The 17,669-nt window shown below is 41.3% G+C and overlaps 1 long non-coding RNA gene across 1 annotated transcript in view; it reads left to right on the top strand.

Moving 5' to 3' along the window:
* The first annotated feature begins 13,990 nt into the window (after nt 1–13,990).
* LOC148658816 (uncharacterized) overlaps nt 13,991–17,669 on the top strand; it is a 32,732-nt gene continuing 29,053 nt past the window's right edge. The window contains exon 1 of the long non-coding RNA XR_015940199.1: nt 13,991–14,894. This is a non-coding gene — a long non-coding RNA (uncharacterized LOC148658816). The remainder of the gene's footprint in view (nt 14,895–17,669) is intronic.

Below are 17,669 nucleotides of genomic sequence, written 5' to 3' on the forward strand. Positions count from 1 at the left end.
GTGTTGTAAACAGACCCTCATTCCACGTCACTTGGGCTGGATTCTGTGCAAGGCTGCATGTGGAAATAGCACATACCGCAAACAGAAAAGTTTTCTGATGTCCTCACTTGACTCTAGATATTTTGATGCTGAATTTATATATTGATTTTTTTTTATTTTGTCTGTTGCATCCCTTAATGCAAATATTATTGTATTTTGGTTTGTGCATTAAGGTGAGCTGTTGCAAAAAACAAGTCAGATTTGCTCCTTAATTCTCCTTGGTAGCAGAAAGTCCTACCTTACAGTATGTGCTGTGCTAACTAGTTCTGTGGTTTTTCACCCAGTAAAGGCCTGTTCTAATCATAAATATTACAGGATGTACATGCATTGGGCTCGCTTATATACTCGACTCTCTAATTCGTCATGAATACAGCTGCTGGTGATCTTGTGACATCATTTTAATGAGAGCCCAGTTTCTACACTAAGTCTTGGTGACAGGTTAACATTGCTAGTGCTTTTGAAAGTCTTGCTACCAGGAGGAAAGTCCTTTAATGACATCACAGTCTTCCTAAAACATAATTAGCAATGCACGAACATCTTAATAACACCTTGTAGATCTTCCTCCTTTTGCAGGAAAATGGTTAAAGAGAAGGGAGGCCTCATTGATCTCCCTGTAGTTATTCAAAGCTCTAATGGGAGATCTGTAGCTGGTATTAATATTGCTGTCTTAACTTAATGTTAATCTGTAATGTGAAGACAGCAATACCCATCAAGCCAAAAGGAAAACCCTTATCCAGTGAGCTTGAAACTAAGGTTTATATACTCATTCACAGAAGAGCAATGCATTGCAGTACAGCAGGTTGTCAACAGGGAGTTAATATCATCACAACATCCATCATGAAACTAAGAAGGCTTTTACAGAGCAAAGCAAGACATCAATGAGGGCTAAGTGCTGTCTTCATTAAGTTTAACTTGATAGATAGACAATTGTGCAGCGATATTAATAGCCGCGTGGACACTTACTAAAAAAATGCTTGATGTCCTCAATGATTTGAATTAAATTGGCAGTAATTGTAAATAAAAACAGAGCTGGTTGATCATACATCAGCAGCACCTCCACTGCAGCTTCTTGACATAGGGGCACATTCGTCTGTCTCACGCACAGATTTATAGCATTGCTGAGTATAAATACATTGCTCTGATTAAGTCATTTGTTTGCCCATTCAGGGCTTTTCCTGTTATCGTTGACATTGCTTAAAGCTGAATTGCTGAATTGACTGCAGTCCCAAAATATAGTACATTTACAAAAGTGATCCCCTGACCCTATACATCCCAATGTCATTTCCTGTGATGCCTCTCTGCTGTACGATTAGTTTAGTCTGCAGTGTTGGGATGCTATGGGGGTACAGGGTTATACAGAACAGTCAGAGTGGAAGCCTCAGGTCTCTCTTAGTGTGTCCTACCCATGGGAAGAAGTATGTGTGCAAAGCCTAAGATGTATACAAGGAGGACAGTCGGTCTTGTTCTTCTAAAAGTTCACCTGAGTAAAGTCACAGTCTGCTTGCAGTTTATTCATGGGTTCAGCATAGTTCATTGTGCTTTACTGCAATGCAGCATAGGGATCTCTACTAAAGTAGCCATGTCTAGCAACAATAAACATCATAAGAACATTAGAAAGCCCTCTAGCAACAATAAACATCATAAGAACATTAGAAAGCCCATCTACCTTGTCTGGTTGTTAGTAGTTAATTGAAACGAGAATATTGCCTAATTGTTTCTTAAAACACACCACGGTATTGGCTTCAACACGGCTGGGTAGCTTGTTCCAGACTCTCATGATACAGTATTTCAGTGATCTAGTGGCACAAGGCATAGTGACATTCTGTTTTGAAACCATCCCTGAGCTATGTTAAACCCAAAGTAAAACAAAATGCAAAAGGTGCTATGCTGAGCTTATTCAAATTAAGCTTTGTGATGGTGATGCAACCTTATCAGTCCAAACCCCAGCTCTGTTACTGACTCACTGCGTGTGACATGGTGAGCTGCTGAACCTCCACGAGATTTAACACTGAAGTCTGTCGCACGTGCCTCTGCGGCAGCCATTGTTGATGATATAGCTGACATCATCTACATAAGACAGTCTGGATACAATTATGAGATAAATGACTAATTAGAATTGGAAATAACATCACATGATCACTTGCGCTGATTGTGCAAAATTGCCAGTCTGTGAAAGAAGGTATTATACACTTACAAACGGATTACATTTTTTTTAAAATCATGTTGCTGTAGCAGACTTGACAAACACTCCATCTTCCCTGCATTTGTGTGGAACACTGTACTGGATCCACCTTTTCTGCAGGTGACTGTTTTACCATTCTTAACTGCAGACACCGCACATCTGCTTCCTGTTACTCTGACAGAGAAACATCCCTGTTTTCTGTGCCATCGTTTTTCATTCAGTCTTTTATGCCCCCAAATAAAAATAGAGACGTGTCCAAGATACAGTACACCTTAGTTCCTCAACCAGTAAAGGAGGATTCAAGGTGCAATTACAGTACCAATCAGATCAAGCACTGTGGATAACATTAATAATAGTTTAAGAACACAAGAAAGTCGTCACACAAGAGAAAGCATGGTAGGCAGGTAGTGGTTTTCTAACATTGTGTGGAAACTTGAAGGATCCCATATAGTTCCAGTAAGGTGCCTGGGTGCTTTGTTCAGCACATGCAACAGTTTTGGGGGAAATAAAACTCAATTCTCTTTACAACACTGTTAATTGTCCCTAAACCAAAACTTCTGAAAAAGACCACTGTGCTCTTAAGACTACAGTTCTCAGGTATGAGGAGTAAAGAATCAGTACCTATTAGTAACCATTGCGTTTAACTCATTTTACCACAAATCTGTCCCCACCTATTAGCTTGATTTAAATATCATTAGCTGCATATCTAAATATTTGCTTCATCAGGTTAATTTCTTTGTCTCTTCAACAGCAGAGGATTAATGGTTTCCTATTTAAAATACAGGCACTGTATCCCAAGTGTTCCACTGTGATGAAGAATGAATGCTGTGTTGCAATTATCAGTGCTTCTGAAAAAAGCTCCTGACAGCATTAAACATGAATGCACAAATGTTTTTTTATTTTTTTAAGCACATGAAAAAATGGTTCATTTTTCCTTTGAAGTGGTTTTGTTTTGCTGACTCTGTTCAGCGTTTCAAGTCCTAGAAGTATACAAGTTTAAACACATGGTGTAACTTTTGTTACAGAATATCTGCTGGGTAATGGCAAATGTATTTTTCATTGCCCTTTAATTGTTAGACTTTCAGAGACTGAAAGCGGCATATTTCTGTGCATTTGCCTTCCGTCCGCGCTGCATTAATTAAGCTTCAGAAGTTTCAGATGGCTGTCTCCACTGTTACAGACATATCCACTTCTGAGAAGCGTTCTCTCACCTTGAGAAATGGCTGAACGCTATCGACATTCTGGGTGCAAGCAATTGGAGGAGTGGGGGACAGAAGAAAAATAGTGTAACCTTAAGCCAGAGTGTTTAAATTCAGATCCAAGGGAAACTGAGTTTTTAATGGAAAATAGAGGAATTTTTCTGGAGCCAAGGACAGTTCTGAACCCTGTTTTAATTGCTCCCAGGCTGCCTGCTAGAGAGAGGGCTAATAACTGCTCTGGATTGCTCTGGGGCTGAGGGTCACAGCGAAAACTGTGATTTTCAGTATTCAGATCTATTTTTTTAAATGTACATGTGTCCTAGTAAAGATGATGTTCAGATATGTCCTACCTTAAAAGGGTAAAAGATATTCTGAAGATATCGAATAACTCTGGTGTTTAAGACTGCGTCTGAGTGCTTCCGTTCAGCAATAATTTGATATCTCGACGCAAAAATATATACAGTAGAAATTGAAACTGCCGTTGTGAATTTAAAGGTGATATTAATTATTAGGGTTTTGTTAGAAAAGCTTGCTTATTTTTATTGATTTCCAAAATCTGAATATACATCCACTCTGACAGCTCATCACGAATACCCACAGTAGCTTCACCTTTTATTCTTAATTAAGAACACCAGGATTGAGATTGATGTGGGGAAAAGTACCATTTTTTCTGAGCCAAATGAAGTGCGGTGTGCATTACTTTTAAAACATCTGACTTCTCATTTGTTCTTGGCCTCTAATTGCCTGTGACATGGCTGAATCACACAAAGTTTACCACTTCCGGTAGGGAAACACAGTTTTGAAAAATGTGTGACGTTCTAGCGAGTGTCATTCGTGAAGTATGATGCTAAACAGAAGAACGACAGTGAGGGGCAGGGGCTCCCACGCGTTGTCTGCACAGTTGTTAGACATCTCTGCCTTCTCCTTCAGGTCTCCTCTAACCGCAGTGATTGGCAGAGATGTTAAGTGCCATTTGACACCTAAGAGGGTGAAAATTTGTGTGAGTGGGCGGTAATGAATTGGAGATGTCTGTGCAATTAAAATCACTGTTAATTTCTCCAGGGAGGACGGCCAGTTGCCGCATGAATCACGGGAAGGAAGATGAGTCACCATGCCTTCTCGCTGGGGGGCTCTCAATCGGGGAGGAAAAACAGAGCGATGTATGAGGTGTCAAGGTAGTATCAATGGGGGAGTGTATCGGGTTAAGAAACACATTTTCAGAGGTAAGAGTTAATTCAAGACATATTTCTGTGTGTACACAAATACATTGTGCATATGTAGAGAACACGCATGAGCACAAGATAGGGTTGCACTGACCTGGTCAAATTAAAATGAATTGATGAATTTTGGTTCTCACTTCCAGTTCTTCCACATTATTTAAATCTCACCCTTTCGCATTGACGTCTGCAAAGGACCAAGCTAGTACATACAGTAGTATTTTGTTATGATATATTAAGTACGTGTGTTTATCAAAAGCAGCTTACAGAATATTAATCAAGATGGAGTTGAGTGTTTAGGTGAGGGTGGTGGGTTGTAGTCTCATTGTTCCTGTGTTTACAATGCATGTAGCAGAACTTGCTTAACAGCTTGTAATTTTTTTAACAGAATTACGACTTGGTAATGGCCTCTCTTGTCCTCACATTTAGTGATTTGGCTCTATTTAGCTGCATCTGCTTTCCTTTTTCTTGTGTGCTCATCCTAATAATTGCCTGTAGCATTACCGCTTGTGAGTCATTTTCTAATGCCTTACACATTGCAGGACATCCTTAAACCTGGAATCTGAGTGGCCTTCACCTGGAAAATTCATTATGCAAAGCCTGGTTCGCAACTTCAAATGAATTTATTAGCTAAATTCAGAATGAAATAGCCATACAAAGTAGCAGTGTTACTTTGAAGCAGTTACTTTGAACAACTCAAGACTTTCTGTATTATACTTTATACATTTTTAATACTTTTTGAGCCCTGCCTGACACTTTACTCCAAAGCTACCAAATGTGCTTTTTGTTGGCTTCATCAAAAGCACGAGTTTGATTATTTACTGCACTCTCGTTACTCTCTGTCAAGGCTGCCTATTTTACTTCAACTTTGTTCCTCTCCTCACTGATAGTGGTGCCTGTATAGGCGCACTTTGGCTGCTGTGGCATCATCCAGTTGGTGCCGAACATTGGACATTAGTATTGGTATTTTAGAGACCGTTATGCCTCTGTGATATAAACACCCTATATGGGCCTTGTGCAGGCTACTAGGCTTGGATGTTCAAGTTGTGGAATGAATAAGAAAGCAGGGTGTCTCCCCACTGTCTTCGCCACTGTTTCCTGTCAGCTGGTGTCCTTCCCAGAGTGCTTCTTCTGAGCCTGACAGCCCGTAGAAGGTGAGGATGCGTCGTGGACCTTCGCTTTCAAAACCCCCTGTCCCTGGGAGAGCCGTCCCCGTATCAGAGCCAGATCCCTTCCAAGAGCCCTCCACATAGCAGCCCGACTCCTGGAGAGGCCTCCTTTCAGCCCAAGATGCCCAGTGTTAATCAGCTACCGACATAAAGTGTTAGTATATTTGACAGGAGCTTGTTTAAATTACCTCCCACTGGCATTAAAATTACAGGTCGCCTTTCTTCTGTTGGAGAGCGGGGGGAAAGAAGTATCCATAGCTGCATTAATGAAATTCTGTCGTCCTTTTTTCTTTCCCCGCGCCTCCACCCCCTCCGCCCCCCTCCAATAACGAGGCAAAGTCATCTCTTTGAATTCCCGCTGGGGGTACCTGCCATGCACAAAGACAGCGGGAAGCTATTTTTGGAGTCCTTTTTTTAATTTATTTCCTTGATTTGGCGATGATAGTAATAATTGTGCTGTAGGTGCCGTATTGAAATTAACTGCCAGTCCTCTGGTGCTATCTGGGAAACGCGATCGGTTCCAAAAGTGCCTTCCTTTTCTTCCCCCTCTCTGTCTCTGTCTCTCCCTCTCTCCCTCCGCAGACACAAAGGGCATTGAACCAGCTCTTCCTGATTTTGTTGAGCTTATTCAAATCAGGTGTTTGAAAACCAACCTTGTTTGCATTGTAATGCCGCAACGGAGGGTTTACAATTTACTGATATGAGTGTATAATAGGTGCCGGAGCTCGCTTGAATTTTAAATGAATGAGATTTTGCTTGTCTGTATTCAAATCGCAGTGTTACATGATAGCTTACAAGAATGCCTTTGAAACCGTTTTTAACTAAATAAATTTGATTTTGAAAGGGTGTGTTTGGCAGATTCGGTTGTGCATTTTTTTCCCCCACCCTGTGTGCCACCTGGGATAAAGAAGCAGCTTATTACATATAATAGGATGCATGGATTTTACATATACATGGATTTCTAAGATAACAGGCCGTGGTATTGCAGAGCTACAAGCTGGCTCATTGCTGAGGCTTTGCATTGACAAGTTCCAGAAGATATTCATTTGCTTACATAAGCGATGGGGATCAGCATGCTTAAGACTAAATCAGTGTATCATTTAATTTTCTAGGCATTTTGAAGGACAGGTTTTTTTAAGTTTCTTAAATAAAGGTTAAAGTATGCCTGTCAGTTTTAAGATCTACTCCAGGGGAATCTCTTTTCTGCGATTGGGTGGAACCAAAATATTTGTAAAGTAAATCATATCATTAGTGAAACAGACTTTGATTTCTTTAAGCAAAAGTGTGATCTCAAGGGTTGCTCCACACACTGGTGAAACCATGATGGTGTATTTTATAGTTGTACTTCACTGATCAATACTGAACATTTTTCATGAGGACGGGACTTGGAACACCCTGCTGGCTTCTCATCTCTCTTGCTGTGCAGTGCTCTGTAATCCAAAGAGGCAGCCAGGTACAGCTCTTCAGTTCCATAGGCCTTCTGCTTTTTGCACTAGCTGATCTCTTTAATTGCTACCATAAAACATTTCCCTGGTCTGAGGCAGATGAATGAAGTAGACTTGCAGAGCTTGCTTGGTTTGAGGATAAGTGCTGATGCCATCAGTGTCCCAGGCTCAGTCAGTGGGCTTCCCACCTCACTATCTATGGTGCATTTGCCCCCTGTGCCCTGAGCTGGTTATGGGACTGCGCAGACATAGCTACTGTATATACACACTGTATACAGTAAGTCTGCACTGGACTTGATGGAACAGTGAAGTTAGTCATTCCTGCTACAATACCCTATAGGGAGGAATTCCAGAAAGGCCCTTCTTAGAAACCTTGGAAGAATTCCTGAGCTCCTCTTGCAGGACTGAGGCCCAGCGTTCACAGGACTCTAAATCTTCATTACACAAAGTAGTGTTAGACTGAAACAAAAAAGTTCCTAGATTAGGCCCCCAGATACCTGGCCTCCTCTTCTCTGTAACTTTTCACCATTTCAACATATGTTACCTGCTGATTGTGGGAGAGAAATGGTTAAAGTGGGTCAATGAGGTGAGCAGCCAGATATGAAGAGCTGCTCTAAATTCCCTGGAGCACACAGACACCTTCTAGAGAAAGTTCTTGTTCATATACAGTATAGAACCTCTTCCTGGTTGTATTTGTAAGACATAATCTAACACGTCTACTGACCTTCAGCCCTTCAATTCCACTCCGTTGGAACATTTTGCTAAAACTATGCCTTATGAAACATCCTCAGTGCTCAATGGAGGGGCTTTGTCACACTGGGACCCATTATTAAGAAATATACCTCTGTTTTTCTGGTGGCAATCTCAAGAGCTGTTCTTCTGGATCACAGGGCAGACACACAAGCACGCAGGGACAGTTCACAGAAAGCAGTTATGTGAGCAAGCGTTTCTTTGGGAGGTGGGAGGAAACCCCTACAGCCGGGGGGATAACATGCAGACTCCACAGGGAAGGTGCCCCAGGCTGGAATCGAACCCGGTGACACAGCAGCATCTACCACTATACCTTTGTGACTCAAGCATGACTCGCATAACAACAGCCAAGTCACGAGGGGTTTTTTTAAAGTCTTTTTGTGGAATGGGTCTTAAACCTAAGTGATTATCACTTCTAAATTTTATAAAAGTGACAATGATCTGCTCACAGACTTTTAGACCCTTTCCTAGTGCTACTTTCTTTCACTTACATAAAAATAAAAAATGGAAAAGGTGGGATTTTTTTTCCATGGTGGATATTGTAAAAAAAAAAAGACTTAAATAGGCTGGTGTGCTGCAGCTTTAAGAGAGAACATTTTATCTGCTACATCATAATTATCTCCTTAAGGTAGAAATATTAGCATATCCTCCAATCTTATTATCTGAGAAATTGCCTCATTAAGTCTGCAGCCTCCCCTTGTGCCCACCTTGTATACCATTGTCCATATTTCATCAGTAAGCTGAGAGAGCTAGAGGCTCTCATGATTGGCAAGAGACATATGCTGCCTAACGGGACTCTTCTGGGAAAAATAGGGGAATAAAATGGCCCGCAATGTCTGTGTTTCTCAGTCGTGAAGATTATCATTAATTTTGTTCGGTCTCCCCCTGCCTCCATCTTTCCTCCCTTTCTGTCCTTCAGGTGTGGAAAAGGAATGACACCTGTCATAAATATGCTGTTACTCAATTAATGACAGAGATCCCTGAGCGGAAAGTGTTTTACTTAGCCCCCGCCAATCAGGATTTCAGCTGACCTCATTTGAAGGCTCCCTGTCCAGCCGTGGGAGACGGTGTGCAGGGGGTTGCTGTACGTGTACGAAAATGGATATGACAGTTTGGTAGCGTTTTGTGCTGTGTGCTATAAGCATAAAATAGCTTAAAAACAAGAGGAAGTCATTCAGCCTGCTAGCTCGTTTGGTAGTCAGTAATGAATTGATCCAAGAATCTCATCCGGCTGTGTCTCGAATGAAACCAGGGTGCCAGCTCCAACAACATGGTTGGGAAGCATGTTACATACTCCCACGAACCTTAGTGTGAAGAATTGTCTCCTGTTCTCAGTTGTAAATGCACCACCCATGTTGGGTGTACCTCTGGCCTCTGGCTTGTGTTTCACTGCTCACTCCTTCTGAAGAGGTCCACTGGGCTGACTTTGCCAGTGCCTTTGAAGATTTTGATTACTTATATCGGGTCCCCACATACTATTCTCCTTCATGATTTAATAGGTTCAGTTCTTTCATCCTGTCAGTGTAAGACATTCCCTTAAGCCCCTGAATCTACTGTATTTGGTTGCTCTTTTCTGGACTGATTCTACACGTGTGAATTCTCTTCAGAACTCTCAAGTTTCAGCTGATTATTTTGGTACATTTATCTTTGTGGGTTGGAAATGTGCCTCACTCTCTGGCCACCTTGGTTTTGAATCGTGGTTACTAGAGTTTTTATACGTTCTAGTCCTAGAGCCCTAGAGATGTCCTAGAGCCCGGTATTTTTTACCCTCCTAGAGTGCTACTACCAGTCAATGTCAGGGGGCACACACACAGGCTATTTATGGACTCCCATTAACCTAGCCAGGACAAAGAACGCGTACAAACCACAGAGAAGGTTCCCTGGCTACAACATAAGAGCTGTGAGGCTGAAGCACTGACCACCACACCTCCACTAAAAATAATTAGTGAGATAAAGTACCACTGTTTTTGCTGTGTAGTCTAAATCACTTCTGAGAGTTCCCTTCTTACTTTGTGTCCTTCTTGGCCTTAAGAAGCCAATGACATTGGGTTTTTTAAAATCTATTTACACATAACATATCACAGCAAAACAAACTTTGTTAAATGTGACAGCCTGAAATCCTGAATTAACATTGTGCGATTCAACATCCCACATAATGACCAGCCACTTTCTGTCCCGGAAGAAAATGACATCATTCTAAATCTATCGCAGTGGATCAGTAGCTCCTGGGAATCCCATGACTACCTCTGGAAATGGCATGAGTCAAGAGATACCAATGAGATACCTACAGTAGGCTTGGTGCTATTGTGTGGTAATGCAAAGAAATTACAACATTCATTGTCTTGAACACACTAAGTCATCCACTGGTGGAGGACAATGGAGTGGGTATAATTCCGGTTCTGCATTAGGGTGGCAAGGGGCATAACAGAGGGATGCACAGCAATGAGTTCTGGGAGCAACAAAAAAGGCCTTTGTTGATATCCTGGAAGGGAGATGTGGGCTGTTATTTGTTTCTACAGTCTGATCTTCACAGTAATTAAGCCATAACCCGAAGAATAGACGCTTCACACATGGCTGTGGGTTTAAAGTATGCTATTATAGTGCCTGATGTATTGTTAAACTCTTAGCCTTACTTCGAGGAAAATAGCAGTAGAGTACTGCTAAAGGGGGAAAATTTTATAATGTCTTGTATAATTGCACTTCATTGTAATTATTTTTTTTAGAACGAGTCTCCTTTCAGAATATCTCAGCATGTAATCCATGAGCCAGAACTGCAGAAAATTAATCCACAAAATGAAATCCGACACAAATTAATGCATAATGAGATCATCCACTTTAATTCCAGGCGTGCTGCTGCAATAACCCGTATAATCTGACACTTTCTAAAATTCCTGGGATTAAAGTGTAGAGTGCTCCCTGGTCAGGGGCAAAGTTCCTTGGATCACTGTGGTCTGAAGCCATATTTACAGGACTAGAGGGACAAAGCTTATGCAATTGCCTGTATAAATCGCTCTTTATTTTCCTCTCCTTTACTGGAACGCAGAGAAAAGCTTAAAACTCTACCCTTCCTTTAGAGCAGCGTAGCTCAATGTGCTCCTTCCAATCTGCTCAACAATAGTAATGCAATGCTGCCAGCACTGTAATTATTATATTGATCTTGCTATTTATCCATGTAATAATCAGAGATTATTGATGATCACAGGTTGAATAGCCCTGGTTTACAAAGGCACTGATCTTTTTTGTGGGCTTGCGGGCACAATACAATACCCAGTCTGTCAGCATTGAACCTGGAATTAATTCTAATTCAATCAATTATATTTCATAACAACATGACGTACAGCACAAACACAGATTGAAGCATGGAAAAAAAGTTGTGAGGAAAAATAAAAATATTTAAGGAGGGAGAGTATTTGACAAAAGTTTGTAAACTAATAAAAAAGTCTGCTCAGGCTGAAACAGTTCCTGGAGCTGAACAATGTCACTTATCTGCTTTCCTCTCTCTGAGCAGAACACCTCTAAGTGAATGCAACAATGAGAGATTTAAGCGGATCTGCATCGCCACACAGCCACACAACAGAGATTGTTTTGGCTACAGTAAGACCTGCCAGCACTATTTGAGAGCAGCCTGGAAATCGTCCACGAGTGGGGGCAGTCTGTAGTGCTCAAGTCTCACGGCTTCGATAGTATAACCCTTGCACAGATCCAGAAGCATTCATCCATCCATTTTCTAACTGCTTCATCCAACACAGGGTGGGGGTGGGGGGGAGCCAGAGCCTGGCCCAGCAAGCAGCGGGTTCACGGCTGGGTTCACCCTGGACAGGGTGCCATTCTATCGCAGGACACACACAGACACAAACTCGCACTCACAACATGGTCAATGTTCCCAGAAGCCAATAAACCTACCAGCATGTCTGCGGAAACCAGTGGAACTAGCGAACACCCATTTGACCGAGGAGAGCACGCAAACTCCACGCCACTGGCGCCTCAGGAGCTGAACCCAGGGCCCCGGCCAAGTGAGGCAGCAATGCTGACCGCTGTGGCACTGTGTGCCCTCTGAAGCTTTCAATTGCAGGGCATTCCCAAAACATACAGAAATCGGTGCCAGTCCCACAGTGAGTCTGTCTGTGAAACTTAAATCATGCTGCAAGGATAAAACATAAAGTGTGAAAACTGAGGTACAAAGCAGGCATACCATAATTAATCTAGAAAAAAAACCTAGAAAAATACTTGAGCTTCTTTATAAACATCTGTAGATTTAAGCATTAACTCAAATATCAGTTAAAAGCTCCAGCTCCCCCACAACCCTGAATTGGATGAAGCAGTTAGAAAATGGATGGATGAAATAGCAGCTCTGTATAAACATGATCTTCTAGCTTTTTTATTCTTATTAATATTATTAGTATTATTATACTTATTGATTTTAGCAGCAAATTTTGTCGTAGCATGAAGTGGGTATTGGTCCAATATTTATTTACCTTTTTTATATTAAGAGAATAAATTTTGCCCTCTAGAGTTTTGGGAAAATTAGTAAAGTATGCTTCCTGGAACTAACAACCACTAACCAACAGGAAGTATGTGAGAAAGCATTTGAATTTCACATTCTGCTCGTGCAGTACTTACAGTATCTTTACATTTCAAAACGTGGATTTTTGCTTTTAACGCTGCGTTCTTTACCTGTGCAATAGCATGCAATTCTAAATGTGGACTAAAACACAGAGCAACAAAATATGAAGGTTTTTTTTTGCAATAACTCGATTACACCTACCATCAAAATTGCTTTTGAAATGTGTGGTAGCAGATTCTGCGGTGCATAAATTCCCACCTGCACTTCATTTAATTTCCTTTAAATAACAGATCCGTGGAATTAATTATGCACCACAGGCCAAAAATGAGCCCTGGTTAAATGGTGGAGAAGAAGGAAAAGATCTGTGGGTCGTTTTTTTTTTCTTTTTGACTGGCAATGCTTGCACCCTCGGCTTGCCAATCGAAGTGACGTTCTGTTTTCCTCTTTTTCAAGTAGTCAAAAGGGTTTGTATCTGAACGGGCTAAAATTAATATTTCATTCAAGATCCACTTATGCATACATGTATATACAGTACTGTATTTGTTTTGTTTATCCAACTTGAATCAGGAAACCAGAATACCAGCATGTGGTGTCTCCTGGCTGAAACTGTGAATTGAAGGTACTGCGGGGAAGGTGCTTGAGCTCTGATATGCTTAACAGCCAATTTACAAAGGTCAGGTCCTAGGGATCAAAACGTTGGGTAAATTGCAGCTTCAGGCTCATAAATGAGAAACAATCAGCTTCCTTAAAGGTCACAGTGCTAACACTGAGGATTATAATAATAAAGTAAGCCTCCTGCCCTCTATCTAATTTACTTTCAAGAATATCTCAAAAACCTAGCAAAGGGGGCACTTTCTTTGTGCTGCTGTCGGCTTTGCTGGCTCGCAGTAAGGAGAGTAAGAACTCGCACGTTAAGGGAAATATTATTTCTTCTGAAGTGAGCGTCTGTTCGCTGTAAATACCACGCTCCTTCCCGAGACTGTATTCGTACCCGCCCCCGCGTGGCTGGGCAGCTTGAGTCAGAAGAGACGTTAAAAGGGTAATAATGATGACAGAAGGCCATTGCAGCTTTGAAGTGTGTCGCAGAAGAACAAAGACTAGGTCCTTCAAAAAAGCCAGCATTCCTCCAACCCACAGTCTTAAAATCAAATATTAATCCTTCCAACAGCCCTTCTGATTTGGGATATTTTCTGATAATATGCCTGTGTGCTCTGGAGACATGTATAACATTTCTTTCTCCAGACAGAGTGAATACCTGAACATTATGTTGTTGTCCATTTCCATATAATATATCGCAGCAATACTACCCTTCGAACAGTGTGCCTGTAACTCAGTGTTTCACATCTGCAGTGCTCAATATTTTATTTGAAAAAACACATATTTATTCTTTAATTTACTTACATTTTAGATGTAGTTATCAAGAGCATTTGGTCCGACAATAAATGCTTTTGATGAATCTCAAGAAAATGGTTATCAGCCATTCAAAGTGTGTAGCTACTAATAGAATGTGGGATGTGTATACAGTATTCAAGAGATTTGCAAAAAAGGGATTTGTTGCTGGAATTGGTCCTTTACATTAAACTGCCAGCCTCCTTTTGTTCTGCTTATTTACTGTGACAATATGGGAATTGAAACCACTTGCTGTGTGTACATATTACATGAGTGACACCTTGGCAAGCTGCGCGCTCCTGTTCATCTAATAAGTAATTGCACCCCATCAGTCTGCCACCTGCAGACCTGCACCTGTCTGCCTGGATCTCAGCAATGTGAAAGCCTTTCTCGTGTGATGTGTCTCTGGCACAGAACCTGGCCTTGCTCTCCTCCTGGAGCGCGCAGCGACATGACAGAGGGTGGCAATATCGAGTCGCAGAATTCCTCTGCTGCCTTGGTCTCCCCTAACAGCTGTGGAAATGTCTTTCGCTTGTTTACACAGTTCTGGCAAGGGTCCAGTCACCTGACGAAGCTGGATTAATTACGCTTTTTTTTCAATTAATGTTCTAATGACGAACTGTTGTGTATTCTGCCGATAAGCACGTATAATCTGTGTGCGCAGGGGCTGATGGAGAGATAGCGGGGACAGAAGAAATAGTATTTAATTTCTGATAGGGACCAGCACGCTTTTTGCGAGCTAGGCTTAACCCACTCAACTCCCTCCCCTTCGAATAGAGATGCTCGCTCCTCTAGTCCGTATCTCCCATCTCTGTTTTGTTTTCTCTTTATTGTATCCACCATGCAAGTTTGGAAACTAGCAGCTGGCTGACACCTTGCCCATTCCTGCATTAATGAAGCCGCCATGCACCACGAATCCTGTCACGGAGGCGCTAGCAAGGTAATGCAATTCACTGCAAGTTCGTAGCCCGTTAATTGGTTACCTATTGGAAGTTGTCAAGGCATGTACAAAAGAAGAACATTTTTATCTAACTCGTTAAGGTCCATTTAACAGAGGCCGTTATTACCCCCAAACTCCTTTCATATACTCATTTAAAAGAGCCTTTCCTAAACCAGGGATCCTATAAAACCATGACCGGAGTCCATGATAACTGGGCATTGTTCCTTTCAATTCCCAAAATACTGTAAGTTTCAATGGAGCGTAAGAACCTAAGGCTCCGCATCAGTCAAATATAAAATAAATACATGCGCTGAGTTATTTCCCTTCCGATGTGATTCACATTATTTCATTGCCTATTCAGTGTCGCTCACTCTTTTCAGGCGACCTTTGTGAAAAGGCAAGTCTTAGATTGGTAAAATGGCTCTTCAGAGGTAATGTTGGGGAAAATAATTTTTTATGCCCTGATTGAAGGCTTTTTAGAGCTTGATGTTCGAAACTCTAGCCTGTGAAAGTACCTTGTCACTCCAAAATTGTGATGATTTTTTTGGATAGCAACGGGAGAAAAGGTATGATTGCCTGGCGTGGAAGCAGTTGCTACAGTAGGTACAGTAGGTTACAGTCCCTGGCCTACTGGATAAAGTTACACCTTGTTTACAGCTCTTTGCTGCCATGTTGGTTTTCATTAGGAAGACATTCTACTCCTTGATCAAGACATCAAGACTGGCTGTTGAAACCTAGGAATGACTACTGCATTGCCTACTATCCAGCTAGCTCCCACAGATGCTGAATTGGCCGACATTTTCCTGGTGCTTTACCCATTTCATTTAGCTTCAGGCAATCTGGAGGATGGCTTGATATATTTAATCAGTTGCTCACCTGTTGTGGCTCAAGGTACCATTTCCATTGGCAGAGAAACAAAAAAAGTGAAATGGAGTGGACTACAAGGGGACCAAATTCAAGTGTTCAGGATCCTGGAGGGCTTTGACAAAGTCACCCCAGTGGGTTCTTCACAATGAGCAGTGAATCGTGCACCAGAGGACACAACTGGAAACGACAGGGAAGCGCATGTACAGTAAACAGGGGCCATCTCTTTACACAAACGTTGTGAGAGTCTTGTGGGAGTGTGGAACAAGCTACGCAGGCATGTAGTTAAAGCCGATTCCCTGCTTCTTTCAAGAACTTGGATAATTAAGCTAATAACTACTCAACAGGCTAGATGTGCCAAATGGCTTCCTTTCATTTATGACTGTTCTTATGAAGCACTCCTAAAGCACTGTGAAATCTTATATAATAACACAGCGATAACGTATAGAAATCAAATTATGTAGATAATAATCATCATGTTTTAACCTGTGCTGGATGGGGCATGAAAAAGTCTTCTAAGGGAATGATTGTACCAAAACTCTGTGATGGAACAGATAGGTGGTGCTGGAAATTGAGTCGCCCTGAATAGAACCTGAATCAAGACTGCAAAAACTTAATCTACCCTGTCTAAATAATGTAGCACAGTCACGATATAAAAAACATGAGCATAACTAAAAAAAGGGGGATCTCCTGGTCTTTACGGATGTTCATCGTGTATTATTTAGGCTGTGTGATTAGGGTATTGATTGATTTAAGCCATGGTACGTGAAAGCGCACCCACAATCTTAACACAGTAACACATGACTCTGTCTCTCCCTCTGTGCCTGCCTTGGTGCTTCAACCCTGCTGTTTTGTAGTGCTTCAACATCTACCACCAACTGAAAAGGCATGCAGACAGTTTCCGCAAGAGAAGTGCGAGTTTCCGAAGTGCCTGTGCTGGCAGGGTTGTGCGCCGCGCCAGCCACAGAATGACAGGGAGCAGCTTTAAACCGATCGTGATTGTTAAAAACTTTCAAAACTGAACTATTCAAAATAGTAAATGGTGCTGGGCCCAGACGGGCACAAAAAAAGTGAAATAAGCTTAATTCAAGAAAAGCCTAACATGATTTTTATGTTCACTTTAGCTAATCACAGCTCATCATTCCATTACTGGGCTCTTTTCGAGATAATGAGAACCCAAAGTGTGTTAAATTAAACCGCACTCTCCATTCATGTACAGCACGCTATCATCAGTAAAAATATAAGATGTGTTCTGGGGCATCTGAACCAAGGAAAGGTTTTCAGACTTTTTTTTTTGTTCTTTTCAAATAAAAGACCTATGCTTCAGGCTGATGCATTTTTTTCCCTCTCTCTCTCTGTTCATGCCCCATGATTATAAAACTGAATTTAACTTTTCCATTAAAGCGTTAAAAATTTAAATAAAAAAGTCTAACACATTTTTTAATTAAAAAGGATCCTAATAATCCACATCATATTATACTGTGCAGATTCATCGGTCAATTTAATAACATTGAGCCGTTTGGATCTTAATATCTTCTGAAACAGGTTTCCTTCATAACTGAAGGGCTTTGTTAATTACAGTCAGGGCCTAATGATTTTGAATATTCAGTGGCTTTCGATGTTTTGATAAATGGGTTTCCACTAAGATTTATTCCTAATTATCTCATTTGTCTTTCTCCATTACTTTTTATAGCTTAAATTTATGAAGTCATTAAGACGTTAGTGGCTCTGATAATGATTAGGAGAAAGAATTGTATGAAAGTGAATTATATGAAAATGATTATGGCTAAAGGAGTCTTTAAATGAAGCCAGCGAGGAAGTCGCAGGCTTTGTTTAAAGGTGCAGGGTGCAGCTCCATCACACGCACACCCCAGTTCATTCACGGCTTTCCTGCACACAGGAAGAGCTCTG

The sequence above is a fragment of the Lepisosteus platostomus genome, chromosome 7 (genome assembly GCF_059453375.1).
Source record: "Lepisosteus platostomus isolate fLepPlt1 chromosome 7, fLepPlt1.hap1, whole genome shotgun sequence".
Taxonomy (NCBI): domain Eukaryota; kingdom Metazoa; phylum Chordata; class Actinopteri; order Semionotiformes; family Lepisosteidae; genus Lepisosteus; species Lepisosteus platostomus.